Here is a 14,421-nt window from a genome sequence, read left to right as displayed (position 1 = left end):
TCCATATCCTAAATACCCGATTCAAAGATATCTGTACATTATATTGTGAGCATGGCTGTTTAATAAAACCAGCCGATTTCGGATTAATAAAAGAACATAACAACATTCAAATGTAATTATTTCTTTAAACTGCAGGTATCAGGAAGTCCTAATTGTCTTTAAGCCTATTCTTTGTTAATTTTGGTGTTCCTATGGTATCACAAAGTATACAGTCTACAATTCCCACCAGTTTCAACTGAGAAATGAAATTATGTTTGTGTGTTTCCCATAGTGATTCAGTTTTACTACTATTTTTGCACACCTGAAATTTTCTTATTATAAAACAAAGTAAATTTGTACCGAGACCACTTTCAATGAAAACATGAGAATCATTGCATATTATTAATTGGTTCTCTCTCTCTCATAAATAAAAGCAGTCAATTCACCCTACCAGTGAACATTAATGGTTTTATAAATTTGCTTTTATGGTCTTTATCAATTGTACTGTTGAAGATACTAATGTAAAAACATAACATTCCTTGTCATTAATTAAATTCTGGAAACCTTGCATTAAATAAATGTTTTGTTATCAATTAAACTGAAATATGCCAAGATAAAATCATTATTCAAAAAGGTATCAACAGAAGACATAGAGAACTGCCACTATATTCTGCCAGTCTTCCTTAAGATGCATGAAAAGATTAGAACAAATGAAATTTATAAAGTTTCTTATGGTAACAGACAACATTTTAAGCACCAGTTTGAATTCCAACGTGGAAAAGTGCTGTAAATGCCATCAGTGAGATTACTCAAAGATATGTGCTTCATTAAAAACAGATAGAAAGATCACAGGAATATTTCTTTCTGTATACAAATTGTTACAATAAGTCAGTCAAATTGAGACCAAGTCACAGTACCAAACATTTCTATACTGTCGTGTGGGAGCATGGGAGGTAGAAAAGGTCTAACTCAATGGTTCTTTCCACCAACTGAAACGTAGTCACAAATGTGTCTCATGGATTCAAATAACACCAAACACTGAGCTCACATAATAAGTTCAGTGTTCGCAGTTTTATCCACAGTAACAACTAACATACAGTATTGTCAACTTTTAAGTCAACTAAAGGTAATATCTAGCTAACATACCAAAAAATTTTATCAGAGCACACTAACTTGTATTGATACTCATCAAACCAATGTCATCCTGATGAGTAAAGAAAGAGCAAACATTTTTGAAACTACTTATTGTAATTGTTTGGAGTGAAAGTTCACTTATTGAAATTGTGAACTATCTCCATTATATATGTTTTGTGGCATAATTTAGACCTTGTACACACAATATTACTTTAATTAGATTTCATCCATTAATATTTAAGTGCTTCACCCAATACATTATTGCATAATTCTGGTTCATTATCAGTAATAGGTTATCACAATTTTATAGGGTATTCAATATCATACATTATTTTCTTTATATATAAATATTATAGATGAAGTATCAAATTTGATACAAATTTTATATGCTGTAATAGCTCCTATTTTAATCATAATCAAAACTAGGATTTACAAGGACAAAACCAGAATACATAAGAACTTGTGTTAAATGGTATTTCCAGGTTACAGATACCTGGCTCACTATGCTAAACATTAAAATATGTTTGTCATCCAAGGCACCTAGTAACTGCACAGTTCTGCTCCATCATACACAAACTAAATACCAGTTCCCTACGCTACAAAACAGGGTAATTAACAATGAATTTCAAAAAGAACCCAAAACTATTACATGAGGAATATTCTGAAGAGTATCATGGGCAACACAGCTGCCAACTTCTCTTTCTGAGCAGCAACACAGATTCTTCTGTTTCAGGATACTGTACGAGATTAACTTCTATCAGTTCATAATTAGATTGATTTTTTATGCATGCCACAATAGAAAAAAATAGATCAATTTAGGTCTGATTCTCAGTTAAGGGTTCTTGCAATAGGGACAGAGTTTACAGAAAACAAAATAGGAAAGACTACAAACAAGGCTCAAAGTTAAGTGGTTTGCTGATAGTATCAGTATGAAAACACTCGAAAACCTATTGCACATTAAAGCGTTTAATTACTTCCAGGTTGCAAGCAAGCCAAGCAGGTGTTAAAGCATAGTTTCCTTAGTGAAGTATTCAGTTTACTGATTTATGAGTCACCCCAGCAAGAAACCAGAAAACATTTCTACATGTATCAATACTAAGTAACAGCCGTGCCAAAGCCTTTGATTTAATTTCTTTGGGACTGCTGCATTTCCAATATTTCTGGCGGTGAAATTTATAATAATAGCAGAACCTGCGCCAACACAACCAAATCCTGTTGTACGATATGGCCATTAGGTGAACTGCACAAAATTATTAATGGAAACCGATACATTCACAGAAAAATACTAGACAGTCAGATTGGGCAATAACGTGTGTTAGCATATACATCAATATTCACTACCTCCCCTCTTTTCACACACATAAGCCTAGTGCAAAAATTTAATAACGGTAAAGACTGTGCAACGCTGCAATTAATTTGATGTCTACCTATAGTTCAAAGCACCGCCTCCTCACTAGGGCCCGTAGTAACTACTTATTAATAACTCACTACGATGCATTCTTCAATTAAGACAGCTTTGCAGTCCTCGTTCAGAAACTTTAAGCGTACGGTTAACACGACATTCAATTTGGTTCGGTTATTTTCACAACTACAGTCCACGGTTAACCTCCAAACATATAACGGAGACTGGTTAAGTCTTGCAGGACCACAAACAAAATAGACAACGATGTTCGTATTCCTCTGCGCGAGCAACGAGACACTGACCTAAACAAACTGACTATAAGTTATATCAGTGACTTGTAATGGCGTCCTTACGTCTGCCGGCCTTTCATAGACACTCTAATCAAAGAGATTTGTCAACTATGAGTCCTGATGTTTAATGGCGAAACGAAATCAAACAGTTAACTAACCGTCCCTTTGCAGCCATATTGGTATACTAGACAGAACAGCAACTTGTTTCAAACTTTAGATTCCAAATAAATGATTTTTTTGTTCTTATTATTGTCAAATAGAAAATTGTCAGTAAACACTGGACAGCCGCTCTCTTACCTAGAAATTTTGAATCATTGTTGAGACACCAAACCCCGTCTGCACAACCAACTCTATCAACAACATCTACATACTCAAATCCACCATCATGACAGAAATGGTTATGAATCTTTGGCCTTTTGTGAAGCACAACAGCTGTTTGTGGTGCAAAGATCTTCACGTTGTACTATGGTAATGAAGACGGACCGTATAAGTATAGTACAACTACGAAGGTTGCCTCGTGCACTTGTGTATAGCCATTGACGTGAAACTCCAGGCTATGCTTAGGCTTAACGTACGAATTTCAGGGCCTGTTGTACAATCTTGGGATAACAGCCGGATAACCTCTTTTGCTGAAATAGCACTGTAAACACGTTGCACCAGCGCGCGATTAACTCGCAATAGTTTAATTAGCGACTTCAGGATGTTTTTGATAGGGTATCTGGAGAACAAGTTCGATTCTGATTCTTTATCAGTTATTCAGCATTCGTACATGCAATAGACTTCATCATTACATTTACTTATTAATATCACAAAATACAAATTTACTCGGTTGTATTTGGCGTTTCTTAAAATTCCTCTAAAGAAGAATAGTCTGATATGGCTATAGAATCAGGCAGTAATGATGAGATGTTGCTGAATTATTTGTCAGAATGAAAAGGCATAACAAAGTGAGACATTGGCAAAATTATTCCCACAGCCGACTTTACCCAAGACGGAGTCATAAAAATGGCTGTGCTGTGAAGATGGCCTACTGCCGATGAAGTGCTGAAGCCAAGGAAATGCGAATTGCGATCGTTTTGTCATCAATTGTTGAAAGATATGTCGGGTAAAATGTTTCTCCTAGACTACAAAGACTGTTGCTCTGTCTGTAAAGGTGAGTTATCTACTGACTTTTTTAAAATCAAGATACGATATTAAATGATAGTGCGAGGCTGTGAAGACATTCAATAAAGTGTATAGCTGTAACATTCCAGTAAAAAGTTGCACTACTTATAGTAAATATGCATTATAACTTACGAAATAACCTTTTTCAGATGCCATACAAATTAATCTTCTAAGGATACTCAAACAGTTGTCAATACAGTGGTGGTAAGAGCAAAAACATGGTATTCCAGTTGTCCACAGAGCAATTCCGAGGAAAAAGTAGCTAATTTCCATTAGATCTGCAGTCTACGTGAAACATTTGGAAGAAGTGGACATTGATAAGAATTAATACTTTTCGAGATTTGCAAGTACATGAGCCAAAGTATCCAAGAATTCAACTAAAATTACATGTGGGTGCGACTCGAGTAATTTTCACCAACATGCCACATTATTTAACTAAACAAACTGAATCTGAATCTGGGAAAGATCATAATGAAATAATACTGAAGCGAGAGCAAGATCTTCATAATAGAAATGAAGAGTGGCTTGTAAAAAAATATGATTAGAAGTTTTACCAATTTGTGTGAAAATGCATGTAAGATTGTAGGAACAGAAAAAATTGTACCATTAATTATGTTTCTACATGTCATCAGTAGAAGGAATTCCAAAATTACAAACTAGTGTAAAGATTAACAGTTGTAATATTATTACTTCCTTATACATTTCAGCTGCTAATAAGTCAAATAACCATATATTCAAATAATCTCACATCTTTTTTCACATATCTTATTCTAATTTTTACCTGTAGGCTTTTGTAATTAAGAAACTGTAGCGATAAAATAGCATAAAGTGAAACTGATATTGAAATACAAGTTGTATTCACACTGTACATGTTTCCCTTCTTTCTGCATTTTTTTTAGATTTCGCTTTGGATAATTGCTACTGTGTATACAAATGCCTTTAATGAGGGTAACAAAATATCTCATTAGTAGAGTGTTGTTTGTCAAACCAGACATCTTACAGTTAACACTGAGAAAACTGATTATTTAGTTCCTTTTAATTAAGTGATTGTACACTGTGTCTACAATGAAAAACCCTATTTCCTTCTCAAAACTAAGTTGTTATAATTTAGAAAAAATACATCATGATATCAAAACTTTTCCACATGGGCCCCTGTGCTAATGCAATTTCCTTCCAGGTCTGTGGTAACATGTCCAAATGGATGGTACCAATCACAACCACAGTATGACAAGGAAATACTTAAGTGTGATGTCACAAGTTCAGTCTTCAGTAAGGCTCCTTTGGAAGTGTTGCATTAAGAATATTAGGTGCTAATGACAGACAATATGCATCAGGAGGGTGACAGAAACTGAGTTTTTAGGAGGTGCAGAAGCCAACACTCTATGGGGTGTATGTATTACACTTCAAAAACTGGAGATCGTCAAGATTCAAGAAATGTTCAAAAGAAACCATTAACTTGCACCATGAACACCAAATGAAAAATGACGCAATACAATCGTCACGAAGGCGAACTCTATGGGAGTTGCAAACTATGTAGGACGTTCAGCAAGGTATCCATTCTCAAAGAATGCATATGGAATCATATTGGTGTAACAGGGTGATGGTAACAGATGGAATGTGATGACATGCAACCAGTGGCGGATACTTATGGGGGGTGCGAATCGAGTTATTGGGTGGTTTTACTTTCCTATGTAGCACTCCCGTCAGCGTCATCGTATTTTATACGTTTCCGTCTGACACATAGATATCTAATGCATACCTTCGAGAAGAGTCGCGGCCATTCTAATGATCTTGATAAGTTATTCCGTCTGCCATTTGTTCGAAAAAAGTCGCGAATTTTCTACTGTTTTCTTGTACAGAAAACCTTCGATACGTAGCGTTATAAATACAGACTATTCGCCAAATAGGAAGCTAGTTTACATTCAGAAGCAGAAATATTAAGACAGAAGAACGAATAAGTAAAAAGTCCTAGTTGTAGCAAGTGCAAGTGTGAAGATTACACAAGAGTGAGAGTGGTCAGTTAATTGTGGAGTATTAATAATAGAAATTCAAAGTAATTTCTCAGTAAAAATTTTGTTATAAGACGTGGAGATGAGTGTTCCTCATCTTACAGGCAGACAAAGAGACAGTGAAAACTGTGATCATAATGATGATGCTATGACATACTGGAAAAGAACTGTTTTTATTCCAACACTGCACCACATTACGACTGATATAAGAGACGTTTTATTGAAGAAAATAATTATCATTTAAAATTCAACATACTTTTGCCCTTGCAACTACTGAAACATGATCTAGCACATAAATTGAATCATTGCTTAATTGAACTACCATTCCTTTAAGAAGAATCACTCTTTGTGATTAAGAATAGACTAATGGGAGGGATTCTTCAGTACAAGCAAACAAGCATAAACGCCCTTAATGATCACGATTCTGTTATGCAAGTGCTGTCTGTTTGTCCTAGATCTGACTATCGTACTTTGCACACGCTGTACAAAATATGTACCTGTCTGCCTGCATCTGTTGCTACAGTAGAAAGAAGTTTTCAACATTGCAGCGTACAAAGACATGGCTGAGGTCGACAATGAAGGAGGATCGACTCAAAGCCTTAGCTCTGTTGAACACTCACCATGACATTGATTGTCCTATTGACGATGCAATTAACCAATTTGCCAGGAAGAATAGGCACATAGAATTCCTCATTTAAGGAAGAAAACCACAATTGTAACTTTTTTATACCACAGGATGTCATTGTCTTGTATACGTGTATAATCAGTTTAAATAAAACTTTCTTAAACTTTACATGTGACTTGATTATTATTTTATTATGATAAAAGTAAAGATAGCTCAAGATATCCTTAGCGCCCCCTTAGTTTTTCTGTATCCCCCACTGAATGTGAGACTGTCTGTTGTGGAGATTATCATGAAACTGGCTGTCCTTTAAGGTGTAGCTGCAGATAATGTAACAATATGTTTTGTAGGCACGGAGAAAACAAACATCCAGAGGCTGAGTTTGTCCATTGGTTTCAGGTGGTATAAAATGCAATGTCACACTCTTTTCAGCTGGGATAGTTTGCTCTAAAGGAGTATGATTCTTATATGCAGACTAGGAATCAAGCAAAAGCAATTATTTTTACCAGTTATATGCGAAAAACAATGCTCATACCATAGTTGTTGCTCTCTTATGCTCATTTTCCTACTCTGTCTTGCTGTGACATAAATACATGGTGTCCAGTAATTATGTATTATTTTGTAGATACGCTCACTTTGTGTGCAGGTTGTATATGGTAGATCGTTGCTGGTACATTTAACATATTTTATGTGTATTTTATTGGTTGATATCCTGCATTAATCTCATGTTAACAATTAAACATGTGTTTCATTGTTTACAGGATGAATGTGCATGTTGTTTAGCATAGAAGAGAAGGCGATTGTTGTAACGTGGAGGCTACAGAGGTCGTTTGTATGATGACATTTGGATGAGATGTCACCACAAATTCCATTATGATGGTCCCTCCGGTAAAACAATCCGCAAATCGGCAAACAAGCTCAGGCACACTGCATCATTGGCAAGGGAGCCTGGACAAGGACGTCTGTCAACTTCCATTAGGACATCCATTGAAAGGTGTGCAAAACCAGTATGGCGTCTGTTAAAGGAATTGAACATTCTTTGTTCGATGATACACAAGATGTTGCAGTTTACCGTAAAGAAGAACCTATACCACCTGCATGTTCTCCACCATCTGCATGAAGAAGACTTTGCAGAGCATGTAGGAATGTGCACATGAAGACTGCAACATCCTGATTAACATCTTGTTCAGAGATCGAGCGACCTTCCACATTTGTGGAAAGTTTAACAGGCATAACTGAGTTATCTGGGCTAGCACGCCACCAATGGAACATGTTCAAGTCACATGTGATTCTCCCATGGTTAATGCTTGGATTGGAATCGTGAGTGATAAAACTTAAAGAGCGTTTTTCTTTGCTGAAAAACCATAAATGTAGCAGTGTACCTAGACATCCTCACAAGATTTTCTGTTGCCATAGCTTATTGAGGATGGGTGTCAGAACACTGTTCACTTTCAGTAGGATGGGGCACCATCTCATTATGCCTTAGATGTTTGCATGTTCCTGAATTCACATTCCCTGGGAAATGGGTTGGACACGCAGGCCCCTTGCTGTGGGCAGCATGTTCCCTTTACCTCACACTGATGGGTCTTTTGTGTGGGGATTTATCAAACAATGTGTGTTCACCTGATGCATTATGACATTGCAGGAGCTCAGGAACTGCATTACACAAGCTGCTACTGCCATAACATTAGTAATGCTTCAGAATGTGTTTCACACCACTGCTGAAAAATGTGTGTTGTGATAGTTATGGTGAACATGTTGAAAGTAATAATTAATAAAGCGATATCATAGCAAACATTTCAAGTACCATCACTGTTTCTATAAAATAGATATTTAATTTCTGGTCACCCTGTATTCCCTGCTGCCCTTGCAAGATGACACACAAAAGAGAGAATTGTGGGGGGCAGAGCACATCCACCTTCTTGCAGCACAATGAGTAACTTTCCAGCAAATTTACCGCCCATATTAACACTTGGCAATGTTGTGTACAAATGCATTAAGACATTGACAGTAGTTGATACTGATATAACTTTCTTGGTACCTCTAATTTCCGGGATAACTTTCATATGTATTTCCTCTTCAAATCCCGATTGGTCTGAGTTGAACACAAATTCCTTACTGAACAATGGATAAGTTTGTTCATCTCATCTACAAATTTTGGGCTGATTTAACAGTTTGCTGTGCGTGTCAAGTTGAGGCTTTGCTTAAAATTTCGTTATCTTATATTTTTCAATTCTGTAGCACTTTTTGAAGTTATGCAACCATTCACTGCTTCCCTTGAAATCACTGTAGTCTATGTTATGTACAATTTGATGAGCATAACACAGTGAACCACTGTCATGCACATCCTGTAAATTGTAACAAGCATCCTTGAAATGTGTGAACACAAGTTTTTGTAACATGTGTGCCTTGTCCTCCCTTGCATATATACAGTTTTTTTAATACATTATACAGTCATATGTTGAGGACTTATTCGCAATCTGTTTTGTTACTATGCTAAGGATGATATTCTACGTACATAATTGTGTTTAGTTCCTGCTCCTTCGACAACGATCGTCCAGTACTGTGTTTCACTGTAGATGGGATTTACTGTTCCCCATCTGACAAGGGTGATGAACTACATAGCTCAACACCTGTTCAGTATCACTTTCACTTGTTAAGCATGTATCACCATCATTGTACTCCTCGTGTACATTTTCTGTACAGTCGAGTGTGTATAACACCACACATTCCACTGACTCATATTGCAAAAACACTAATTTTTTGTCTACCACATATTTCTCACTCTGTGAAACGCCTTGGGTCCCTTTCTGACGAGTTGTCCGTTTCTGAGCCAAAAAATCCTTTTAGAATGGGAAGATTTACCCCAAAATATAATACCATACGACATAATCGAATGAAAATAAGCGAAGTAGACTAATTTTCGTGTCGAACGATGACTCACTTCAGATAGAGTTCGAATAGTAAAAATTGCAGCATTAAGTTTTTTAACAAGATCCTGAACATGGGCTTTCTACGGTGGTTTACTATCTACCTGACCACCTACAAATCTGAGCTGTTCAGTTTCACTAATGCCCATTCTGTGAAATTCAAACCTCAGGACTTGTTAAATTGTGTGTTAGAAACTGTAAAAACTGAGTCTTACTGTGATTTAGCATTAATTATTTTCTACAAGCTATGAACTTAGGTCATGAACTGCACTATTTGAAACCTAGCCAATGTGGCACACAGCATCCTTTCTTACCAAGCTAGTGTCATTAGCAAACAGAAATATTTTAGAATTACTCGTATTACTAGAGGGCATATCATTTATATAAATGACCTTTTGCTGTCTGTTTATAAAGTAAGAGGTGAACATATTGTGAGCTACTCCCCATATTCTGTAATGGTTCAACGTCTGGAGCAAATTTTTAGTTGTCAACACAATCAAATGCCTTAGTTAAATAAAAAAAACATTCTTGCATTCGAAACCTTTTTTTAACCCATCCAGTACCTCACAGAGAAAAGAGAATACAGCATTTTCAGTCATTAAACGACTTCTAAAGACGAACTGTAAATTTGATAGCAAATCTTGTGATATAAAATGATCAATTATCCTAATATACATAGCCTTTTCAATAACTTTAGCAATCACTGAAGTCATAGAAATAGGTGTAAAATTATCTACATTATCCCTTTCTCCCTTTTCATAAAGTGGCTTTACTACTGAGTACTTTAATCATTCAGGAAACTGACCATTCCTAAAGGAAAATTACAAATATGGCTAAATACAGGGCTAACAAGTGCAGCATAGCACTTTAGCATTCTGCTAGCACTCCATCATAATCATGGGAGTCCTTAGTCTTCAGTGATTTTATTATTGACTCAATCTCCCCCTTGTCTGTATCAAAGAGGAGTGTTTTAATACATCAATCTCAGAAAGGCAGTTGACGAGAAAGTTATATGATTCCCTGTAGAAACTAAATTTTTATTTAATTCAACAGCAATGCTCAGAAAATGATCGTTAAATACTGTACATATATCATCTGGTTTATCAGTAACAGAAATATTTTTACTATGAACTGACTTCATATTGTAGACCTTGTGCTGCTGACCAGACACTTCCTTCACAACTGACCATATGGTTTTAATTTTATCCTGTGAATTAGCTATACTATTTGCATACCACACACTCTTTGTCTTCCTAACAACATTTTAAGCACCTTACAATACTGGTTGCAATTGGGTACTGTAGCTTGATTGCGACTACTTCCAATATTTTGATACAGTTCCTGCTTTGTTCTACATGATAACTTTATCCCAGTAGTCAGCCACCCAGGCTGCCTATTACTTCTAGTAACCCGTTTAGAAGGTTGTAATGGAAAGCAACTCTCAAAGAGCATGAGAAATGTGTTACAGAAAGCATTATATTTATCATCTACGTTATGGGCGCTATAAACATTCTGCCACTCTTGTTCACTGACATGGTTTAAAAAACTCTCTTTTGCTGTTGGATTAACTTTCCTACATAGATTGTAATTATATGTGACATTTGTTTGAGTAAAAAAGCATTTTAGTGTTAAGATTTGTGCATCATGGTCCGAAAGGTGATCACGCATTCACTAACAGAATGCCCATCTAGTAATGAAGAATGAATAAAAATATTGTCTATGGCTCTGCTACTGTTCCCCTGCACCCAGTTGGAAAGAACTCAGTCTGCATGAGATCATATGAATTTAGGAGATCTACCAACATCCTTTTCTTGCACTGTCATATACAAAATTTATATTGAAGTTACCACATATAACTAATTTCTGGTACTTCCTACAAAGTGAACCAAGAAATCTCTTTAGCTTGAGCAGAAATGCTCTGAAGTCAGAGTCAGGGGACCTATAAACAACAACAATTAGAGGTTTAGTTTTACTAAATTCAGTTACCCCTGCACACCATTCAAACATCTGTTCAGTGCAGTGCTGTGATAAATCTGTGGACTCAAATGTAATACTGTTTTTTACATACATACCCACTCCCCCACCCACAAGGGACTCCTTGAAAAACTGCATGCTAATCTGTATCGTGGTAAAGGAAGCCTCTGAATTGTCAAATTATTTAAGATGTGCTCTGATATACCAATAATTTCAGAGTCAACATCTATAAGCAGTTCACTAACTTTATCTCTAATACCTCTTATACTGTGATCAAATATGCTAATTCCTTCTCTTCTTGGAAACATGATGTCCTCTGAAGGTGAGCCCTTAGTTAGAGGGACTTCCTTTGAGCAGGTGTACCTATCAGATGACGTCAATGTAAAAACGGTGCAGCTCTAACAACAAATACTACAGGAATTTTTCCATGAGTGATCCTACCACCACCCACTACACTGTCACCTGTAAGCTTTGCCAGCCTCCCCTTCACATACCTACTGAGGTGCAGGCCTTGCCTAGTGAAACCTTATCTACTGATAGACCCAACTGGCACCACTGAAATGTGACCCATGCCCTCTCTCATCAGCGCCCTCTCCAACCCATTTTAAGGCATGTAACAGCCACATTAAGGTGAGGCTGATCATGACGCTGAAACAGTTGCACAAAATGCATGTTAGTGCCACCAGTTTGAGTAGCTATCTTTACCGGATCACCACCTACATCATATTCCCCATCCCTATCAAGACTGTTCCCTGCTCCACACACTATCACTACCTGATCCTACTTTGTAAAATTCCTACATAACTCCCCTACGCTGTCAGTCATCTGGACCAACGCTGCACTGGGCTTCACAATGCTGGTGACCTGGTACTCTCTCCCCAACACTTCCTGCAGCTGTTGGCCAACACCTCTACCATGTGAACTACCTAGCAGTAGAAACTTCATCTTTCTGTTAGACTTTGCAACTGACCTAGGCCTCCTAACTGCTGAGGACTGTTGCATGTTCCCTACATCTACAGCTTTAAGAGGCTCCTCTCCACTCGACTCTGATAGTTGGTCAAATCTATTGCATATACGCAAAGTATAACTGTCTGCATATCTTCTCCTCCTAGCTGCCTTCTTGCCAACTACCAGTTCCCATTCCCAACTACCCTTCACTCTCCTCAACCATCTAGTTCCTCCTTCACACGGTGTAACTGCACCTGGAGGCCACAGATCTTACGCTCCAGCTCCTCTGTCAACTTATTTCTACTACAGATTCTACATTCCCAGGAGAGGATCTCGCTAGAATGCCCACTGGCTTCCCCACTGCACCCCCCCCCCCCCCTCCCAATGAAAATACTTTGAACAGATCCTTCACCAAAACCCACTACTCACAAACCTACGACAGAGCCCACACTTCTCACTCTCGGTAAAATTTTACAGTTACTCATCAACTAAGTAGTTCAACTACGCTCTGTAAAGGTTTCATCTCAAGTCTTCAACTTAGGAAGAGCAAACATCTCCAACATGTCTAGGTATGTCGTCTTGTGCTGCTCTCATCAGCAAAGAAAAACAGTCCAACTGTCTTTTTGTAATTGAGGCCACATCAGCATTCGATTTCAGGCTATCTTGCACCTTTCCCCTGATACTGTGATCACCACATGCTTACAGACAGATCCAGAGAAATGGAAAGTGGCTTCATCATCAAGCATTATACTTGACAAGAATGCAGGATTCAAGTCCATTTGCTTAAGCATTTCACATGCAAATCCATACTGCTGTTGCTTGTCATTGGGCTTGCAGAATCTGTACATTGTATGAATACAGAACCAGACCACCTTTTGAGGACATTATGAACAGTTGCACATGACATCTGAAGTTCCTGTTACAGCGGGACGAATTAATTTAAGTGGACTTCATTGGAATGTCTGGCGGACATTCTCAACTTGTTCTTCAGAGAAGTGCTGACCCTCTACAGGCTGTTTCAGAATGCTGCCAGTGTCCACAAACTGCCTTTTGCATGCTTTTATTCTCTTGCGGTCTGGTGCTACTTTCCAGTAAACAGGACTTAACTGTCTCTGTACCGTAACAGAGGATTTAAACTCTGTGTACTAGAGCAAAGTTTGTGCCTTCTTCTGAACTGAAACCATTTTCACTTTGCCAGACAACAGTGAAACAATGAAAACGTGCCAAACGTTGACAAAAGTTAGGCAGCAACTTTAGGTCCTTCTGCACCCAGTGGACAAGTCAGACCTGAAAAAAGAAAGATTTACTATTTTTAAACCGCCTAAGTAAAGGGATTTCGTTGTAGACACCCTGTATAATAAAATTACAATCCACTTTTTGGATCTTGGATTTAACACATGATATCAGTTTTTACATTTGTTGCCATGGAAAAACTGTCTTCCGACACGTTATTTATTTACAAATCACTCTTTCTGTACTCTACATGAACACTACACATTGTTAAATTTTTCTGTACCATAATTTTCGTCATTTGTTAAAGTTCTATTAATACCCATTTAAAAGGGAGTGGTATTACTGATTCGTTCTTGTGCCCATTTGTTAACTGTAGCATTGTGTTTATGTCTGTGCATATGACATGTTCTGTCATATAAGATAGTTGATTTCTTCATTGTGTACAATGTTCCATTCTCGTGTTTCATAGTTTTGGAAGCTTGTTAAAATTACACTTGTAACTATTTAAATGGGAAGATATGCATGATTCACCCTCTTGTGCAAGTGCTCAATGGACAGTCGCATGAACCAGAGTAAAACAGCTTTGTTTTTTAATGTGCAAAGAGATGTCCATTCTGCGAGTCTCATCATCTATTTGACAACTGCATAGTGTTGTTGTATTGAAGGCTCCAGCTTGTGTAGAGCAGGCTATGATTATTTCGAAGAATACATCAGTTCAGAATTGATCGTGTCTGTC

At 37.2% G+C, this 14,421-nt stretch overlaps 1 protein-coding gene across 1 annotated transcript in view; it reads right to left on the bottom strand.

Moving 5' to 3' along the window:
* The window catches only part of LOC126470028 (E3 ubiquitin-protein ligase HUWE1), a 458,288-nt gene extending 455,102 nt beyond the window's left edge, over positions 1-3,186 (bottom strand). Inside the window, exon 1 of the mRNA XM_050097515.1 lies at positions 3,103-3,186. The gene's annotated coding sequence lies outside the window, so the exon portion shown is untranslated. The remainder of the gene's footprint in view (positions 1-3,102) is intronic.
* Between the last annotated feature and the right edge of the window lie 11,235 nt (positions 3,187-14,421).

Source organism: Schistocerca serialis, chromosome 3 (genome assembly GCF_023864345.2).
Source record: "Schistocerca serialis cubense isolate TAMUIC-IGC-003099 chromosome 3, iqSchSeri2.2, whole genome shotgun sequence".
Taxonomy (NCBI): Eukaryota; Metazoa; Arthropoda; class Insecta; order Orthoptera; family Acrididae; genus Schistocerca; species Schistocerca serialis.
Note: the sequence above shows the minus strand (reverse complement) of the source record. Positions and strands in the feature narration are given on the sequence as shown.